Raw genomic sequence first — 7,511 nt, 5'->3', positions numbered from 1 at the left:
AAGAGAAACAATCAGATCCAAGGAAGAAAGGAATGGCCGGGTGAGAAGTAGAAAAAGTTAAAGCACAGAAGGGGAGGTGAACTTTGAGAAAATGAACGGAGCCAACACATGTTTTATAAGGTTAAGCATGACTTTTATGTACTTGGTGATTATTTTTAAATATTTAGGGCTCATGTGATGCATTAAAAGTAGGAAGACTCTTTGATCATGTTGTAAAGATACAAATCAGAGGCTCAAGGTGGCCTTGGAACTTTCTGCCAGTAAGATGATGGCATCTAATTCTGATATGGGCTTGGTAAACGAAATAGCCAGCTATATCCTTAGATTTTGAAAGCGCACTGTAATAAAAGATTCCAATTAAAATTATCTAGCTAAAAATCTAGGTGTAAGGAAATAAGACTCCTGAGGTCTGGCCAAGCCCAGTAAAGTTAACTGCAAAATATACCTATGTTCCTGGAGCAAGGAATGTAAGAAAATGTGTTCGTTTGGGGATTTGGGGATCTCGGGAAGACAAAGGACAGCCTGTCATTTCATGCTGATACTCGCTGAACATTTCGATGCACCATAACAGCTAGTGATCAGAGCTTGTTAATATTCTTGGGTAAAGGCTGAATTTTAACAGTACTTTCTATTGCCAAGAAATCCGGCTTCTACAGCTTGGAACCTGTACCATTGCCCATGTATAAATCATAACATAACAACTCGATAGAGGCTTCCGTTGTTGGGATCCAGCACTTGTGAGGACCACTAGGAAATGACAGCCTTCACATTGTGTAATTCTACACAGACTAATCTGACCAAAAGGATGCTCAGAAAATCTGCTCAGAGTGGATTCTTGAAGATTGGGGTAGACTGGAGAAAAATCCATGAGAAGATGCTAACCATTCTGATTCATGGCTACAATATTCACTTGTTTCTCCTAGCAAATAACGGTTTGTTCTAGGTTTCATATGGACTTCACTGACTGTGGGAAACATGACTGAGAGATAGGTCAGTGTGTTAGTAAGTAAGAAAACTCAACAAGCATAAACAAACAAGAATTTTACCTTTGTTACTCTGGTCTGTGGACTGGTTAGGGTAGCTCTGCTTCAAGCTGCAGTTTAGCTAGTTTAGGTCCAAGCTGCAGATCAGGTTTGGGTCAGTTCTCTGTGTTTCATGCTGGGCCCGTATTGCAGAGAGGGAAGCCCTAGTTCTGATGATGATGATCACAGGGATGCAAGAGGGCAAGCTAAAACATACAGGCCGACACAAAGCCTATGTTCACGCCAATTGCACAGCACTCCACTGGCCAAGCCAACTGCCAACAAAGTGGAGTTTGGGGGGAAGCAAACTCTTCCCACTGTCCCAGTGTCCTGTGGGCGTACAAGTGCCAGCTGCAAAGGGAAGGGTGCGGATGTACAACCCTACTGCAGGCGAGTGAAGAGCTGAAACAAATAATCCAATCTTTCACAGCAAGTATCCTGTATTTTTTGGTAAAGGCTGGCCTAGATAACTGCTTTTTTATTTAATTCAAAGAATATATTTTAGACTAAAGCCTGACAGTGTTATATTAAGTGAATCCAGAAACACTGAAGAATTGACAACAGAGAAAGTCGTTAATCCTAAATCCAAGAAATTTAGAAGGCTCCCAGCTCCACGTGAAGGTCTCCTGGTGCTAAGTGGTAATGGGGATGCCTCAGGCCTCAAGCTCAGTGGGCTTGGCAAAGAAGCCCCTCTGCCATTCTGGTGGATTCAGGGTAAGGCAGATGCACTCAAGCTTCTTGACGTTGCCAACGATGCCAAAAGGGATATGCTGGCAAGAGGGCCATTAAAACATGAAAATGAAATAGAAAAAAAACTACAAGTTGGGATAAAGTGTCTAAGTGTGTTTATGGAAAGGCCTATCCATTTCTAAATGATGTAATGGAAAATCCATCTTCTGTCTACCCAAGTCAAGTCCATTTTATAAACTGAAGAATGTGACAGTTTGTGACAAACTCTAAAGCCACTAACCAAAATCTCCTGCCTCTGGGAAAAGGGTAGCTGGTATTTCTGAACAAGTAAAATTGTGGCTTAAAGCTCTAGGGAGAAGCAATAAACTCAGAAATATTTAAGATTCTATAGATGTGTGTGCATGTGTGAATAAATTAACAGAAGCATACATACAAATAAACACATACATACATAGTGTGTTGATTTTGCCAAACAATGCTTGTCAAAGCAAGGACTAGATACTTTAGTATCTGCATTTTTAATTCTTTATTAATATTCATTGCTGTCAGCTTGTCTGGTTAAAATTAAGCCTTTCTTCAAATCAAATTTGCCCATCCTCAAAGATTCTCCCTAGATAACCATGACATAAAAAATAAACCATCTTGCAATGGTTGAACTGTAAACAAGATATTCCAAGGTAAAGGCAAAATGTCTCCAAAGACATTCAATTCCATGTACCTCACATCTTATAAAAATTAATTTTAAATGTATCAGAATGTATCATAAGCCTAAATGTAGAAATTGATGTCAAATTATAAAACTTTTAGAAAAAAGTAGGAGGAAAATCTTTATGACTGTGAATTAGAGTTCTTGGATATGACATCAAAAGTGTGAAGTATAATAGAAAAAAATGATAAATTAGACTTCATTCAGCCCTGGGATTTCTTTGGAAGGAATGATGCTAAAGCTGAAACTCCAGTACTTCGGCCACCTCATGAGAAGAGTTGACTCACTGGAAAAGATTCTGATGCTGGGAGGGATTGGGGGCAGGAGGAGAAGGGGACGACAGAGGATGAGATGGCTGGATGGCATCACTGACTCGATGGATGTGAGTCTGGGTGAACTCCGGGAGTTGGTGATGGACAGGGAGGCCTGGCGTGCTGCGATTCATGGGGTCACAAAGAGTCAGACACAACTGAGCGACTGAACTGAACTGAACTGAAATGAGCACTTTTAAAACTTTTACTCTATGAAAGATGCTGTTCAGAGAATGAAAAGAGAAACTACAGACTTGGAGAAAATATTCATAGATCATATATAAACATATGTATATATGATACGTATGTGTTTGTATGTGTGTGTTAAGTCGCTTCAGTTGTGTCTGACTCTTTGCAACACTATGGACTGTAGCCCACCAGGCTCCTCTGTCCATGGGGATTCTCCGGGCGAGAATACTGGAGTGGGTTGCCATGCCCTCCTCCAGGGGATCTTCCCCACCCAAGGACTGAACGCATGTCACCTGCAGCGCCTGCACTGCAGGAGGATTCTTTATCGCTGAGCCACCAGGGAAGCCCTGTGATATGTAGAGAGTCAACAAAAAGCAAGTAACTCACTTAGAAAGTGGCCCAAAGGTTTTTACTTTATCAAAGATATGTAGATGACAAATAAGTCCATAAAGAGAGGCTCACTGTCATTTACCACTAGGAGAATGAACGTTATAACCATGTGAGATACCAGTACTTATTAAATGTCTAGAAAGTGTTTCAAGAATGTGAATACCAAGTGTTGATGAGGATAGAAAAAAGAATTCTTAAATATTGCCACTTAGAGGACAAAATGGTAGAGTCACTTTGGAAAACAGTGTTTAGAGGTTATTATAAATGTAATCACATGCTAACCGCATGACCCAACAATTGTACCACTAGGCATTAAGTTTGAGAAATGAAGACTTTTGTCCTACCCTGAATGAATGAACACACATATCACAGCACATCTAACTCATGGACCACTACTCAGCAACCAAAAGAACGGACTACTGATGCCTCACGGACCACTACTCAGCAATCAAAAGAAGGGACTACTGATGCCTTACGGACCACTACTCAGCAATGAAAAGAACAGACGACTGATGCCCACCAAAAAAAAAAAAACAAAAAAACTGTTGAGTCTGAACCACGGTGAGTACGTAGTGTTATGAGTAATAATGACAGTGTGGAGTAAGCGTGCCACAGGGTGTTCAGGGAGCTGAGGGTTTGCAGAGCTGGAGTGCGGTATGGAGTCCGAGAGGATCAGTGTGTAACAGGGAAGAGCCATAGTTGACTCCATCTTGGATCCGTCCCTTTTACTTCAATCTTTGCTCTTTGTTGCTTTAGTTATTATAATCACTAAAAGATGCTGTCTGTAGCTAAAAGTGTACACAATGGCCTGTATCTTGGAACCTTGCCCCTCTGCCTGAATGTTAAAAGTGCCTTTATTCAGCTCACAGAGAGACATTCTGACCCTGCCCACCTATGAATGGCTACAGAAAAGAAGAAATTAACACATCCCCTCTTGATACTGGCCAAACCAGGAGATAGTTTGCAAAACTAATGGCCTTTTTACTTCACTTACTCACGTCCTCCCCTTCTCTGTTCTGTGAAAGAAAATGGCATCCCGCCCCTGATACGACGGTACTCTACGGCACTAGCCCGCCATCTTTTTGGATATCTGGCTCTCTGCAAAAAGTCGCTATTCCTTGCCTCAACACCTCATCTCCCAGCCATCGGCCAGTCATGCAAAGAGCAGAGTGAGCCTGGATTCAGTAACAAGGAGAGGTTGCTCAGAGAAAGTGAGGTTTCACCTGGGTCTGAATACTGAGCGAGGGCTGGGAACAGAGGCGGGAGAAAGCGGCAGGAGGCTGTGTACTTTAGGAAACATTCCTTTGCTGTCTGGGGACTAAAGCTCCTGGGAGAGCCCTTTACTGAACTGCCAGAGACTGCCTTTGTCAAACTGTCAAACAAACCCTTTTCAAAGTGAAACAAAAGAAGGTGAATAAACATTTAATTGGTCGTTTGTAAATAGTGCATTCTTTTTAAAATGAAAAACAAGTTTATTCCAAGATTCATTAAATGCTTCCCAGACATCCTGGATGAAACTCACTGACTTAACAATGGGGCTCCTTTGCTTCTGTGACTTATCGCTGTTTCTGTTCTCTTCCAGTGACACTGAAAAAGCGCTCTCTTTATCACCCTGGGAAATTGGTAACCATCTTTTTGTGCCTGAAGAAAGAGGGTTCAGAAATGGAAACGGTGATGCTGTATCTGCTTCTCTTCCTCCTGTTCAGTGTCTACTCAGTCTGAGGCTACCTTTGTTCCCTGGGCTGAGCGAGGAGAAGGAGGAGGATTTTTGCCATGGAAATATGAACCTCAGATAAAAATGTTCAATTGTAGGGGTTTTATTTTATTTATTCCTTGCAATGAGTTATGCATGTGCTCATTCATTCATGAGGCATGTAGAAATCTCTGGTATGTGTGTAAAACCTTATTAGTCACTGGGAATACAGAGGCAGAAGCAGGAAACGGTTGAAGTTTTAAATAATCCCTGGCACGAATGGAGGACAGATTTGTACAGGCCATGTTGACAGGACAATAAATGCTATTTACAAAGGGACACATAAGAGGTAGCCGCACCAAAAAGGATCACTAACTTTGCCAAGGGGAGATGAGGGTGACGGCCATTACAGAGCAGGTGGCGTTTGAGCTGGGTCTTTGAAAGGTGGGTTGAGTATTCTCAAGGAGCAGGGTGGAAAGGGCACTGGAAACAGTAGGGAGGACACAGACAAAGGCGCTGCTGCTCAGTCGCTTCAGTCGTGTCCGACTTTGTGCGACCCCATAGACGGCAGCCCACCAGGCTCCCCCGTCCCTGGGATTCTCCAGGCAAGAACACTGGAGTGGGTTGCCATTTCCTTCTCCAATTCATGAAAGTGAAAAGTGAAAGTGAAGTTGCTCAGTCGTGTCCAACTGTTAGCAACACCATGGACTGCAGCCTACCAGGCTCTTCCGTCCATGGGATTTTCCAGGCAAGAGGACTGGAGTAGGGTGCCATTGCCTTCTCCAATACAAAGGCGCAGAGACGTGCAAAAGCATAGCATGCTTGGGAACTGCAGGAAATCAGTGATTGGAGGAGAAGGACAGGGGAGTAGGGGTGGGGAACATGATAAGGGATGTGAAGTTGATGTAAAGACAGTTTGGGATCAGGTTAAGGCTCTTTGGACTTGATTCTATTCATAACAGAGAAGGATTGGTGGTTTCGAACAAGGAGTGACATGAACTGATTTGCACCTCATAAAGACAATCCAGTAGCAGGTGTAGACTATGAAATAAAGGGGGAACAAGATTACAGGCAAGAAGAGCAGTTGGGAGACCTCTGCTAACTGTCGCAAAGAACGGAGAGTCACATTAAGGCAATAAGAAGCACACATGGAGTTGACCAGAAAGAGACAAAAGTGGTTTAGGAGACAGGATCACTGGGACTTGGAACCTGGCTATCTCAGAGAGAGAAAGCAGCAGGGAGCAACGCTAAGTTCAAGCCTGGACAACTGGTCTATCACGTTGTAATTCCAGGATGTACACACAAAAAGGTATCACTTGGAGCTGCAAAGCTTAAACAGGTTCTGTGGAGTGCTGGGGGATGAAAGCCACACTGCAGGGGTTGAGCAGCAAGTAGGAGATGAGGAAGTAGATATTTAGGTACATGAGATGGCTAAATAGCTAGATACAGGATGGGTAAGTTGGACTGTTGGACTTTGTGGCAATAATAACACATGAGGGACTTCCCTGGGGGTTCAGTGGTTAAGAATCCTCCTTGCAAGGCAGGGTACGTGGGTTCGATCCCTGGTTGGGGAACTAAGCTCCAACATGCCCTGGGCCAACTAAGCCAGCACACCACAAACACTGAACCCTTGCTCTACAACTGGAGTCTGTGTGCTGCAGTGAGAGATCTCCTGCCCTGCAACTAAGACCCAACGCAGTCAAATAAATAAATAAATAATGCATTAGATAAAGAAACTCTGCTATGAGAGCCATTTTCTTTTCTAAGTCTTAAGTTATGCTATGTGTTGGTAAGCATTTCTTGAATTCTGAAATATGCAGGGAAACATGTTACAGTAAGCAGCCGGGGGAGATAGGACAGGGTGGGTAATTACTTGGAAGAGAGGCATTCTGGAGCTATTTTTAACTCAGCCCATCCCTTGCTTCATTGGGATGTTGGTGAAACATTCAGGTTGTTTATGAGGAGCCTGTATATAAATACACAAGCAGTCATATTTTCCATTCAAAACTGGAGGCTTCACCAGCCTTTCCTCTGTGCCATGGCACTGTCATCTGGTTCATATGCTACACTCTGTAATCCGGCGAGAGCCTGGGCTGTAATTCCATATGGCTGGCCACCAGCTTCCAGCCATAAATGACTTTGATGTTGCTGCTCAGGGAGAGCCCCAGGAGAGCTGCAGGAAGAGGATCAGACAAAGCAGGAGGAAAGGGGCCTCTGCCTCTGAGCCAGAGGGAGATGAACCCGAGCGAGGTCCCAGTATAACGTTGCAAATCTCCATCCCCTGTCTGATAGGGAAAGGGAGGCCTTGCAAGTTTACCAATCCTGGTGATTCCCACTGTGATCTTATAAACCCAAGTGCTGGTAAAGTTTTATGAATTCCACTCTGCTCTGTATGCAGAGATGGTTATGTTAATGAAGTTATGCTTTAAATTAGCTGAACATATTCTCAAAAGAAAATTCCTTGCTGAAATTATATATTACAGATTTTGTGGTACACTTACTCTGCAATT

The sequence above is a fragment of the Bos indicus genome, chromosome 23 (assembly GCF_029378745.1).
Source record: "Bos indicus isolate NIAB-ARS_2022 breed Sahiwal x Tharparkar chromosome 23, NIAB-ARS_B.indTharparkar_mat_pri_1.0, whole genome shotgun sequence".
In the NCBI taxonomy this organism is placed as follows: domain Eukaryota; kingdom Metazoa; phylum Chordata; class Mammalia; order Artiodactyla; family Bovidae; genus Bos; species Bos indicus.
This window is presented reverse-complemented; position numbering follows the sequence as displayed.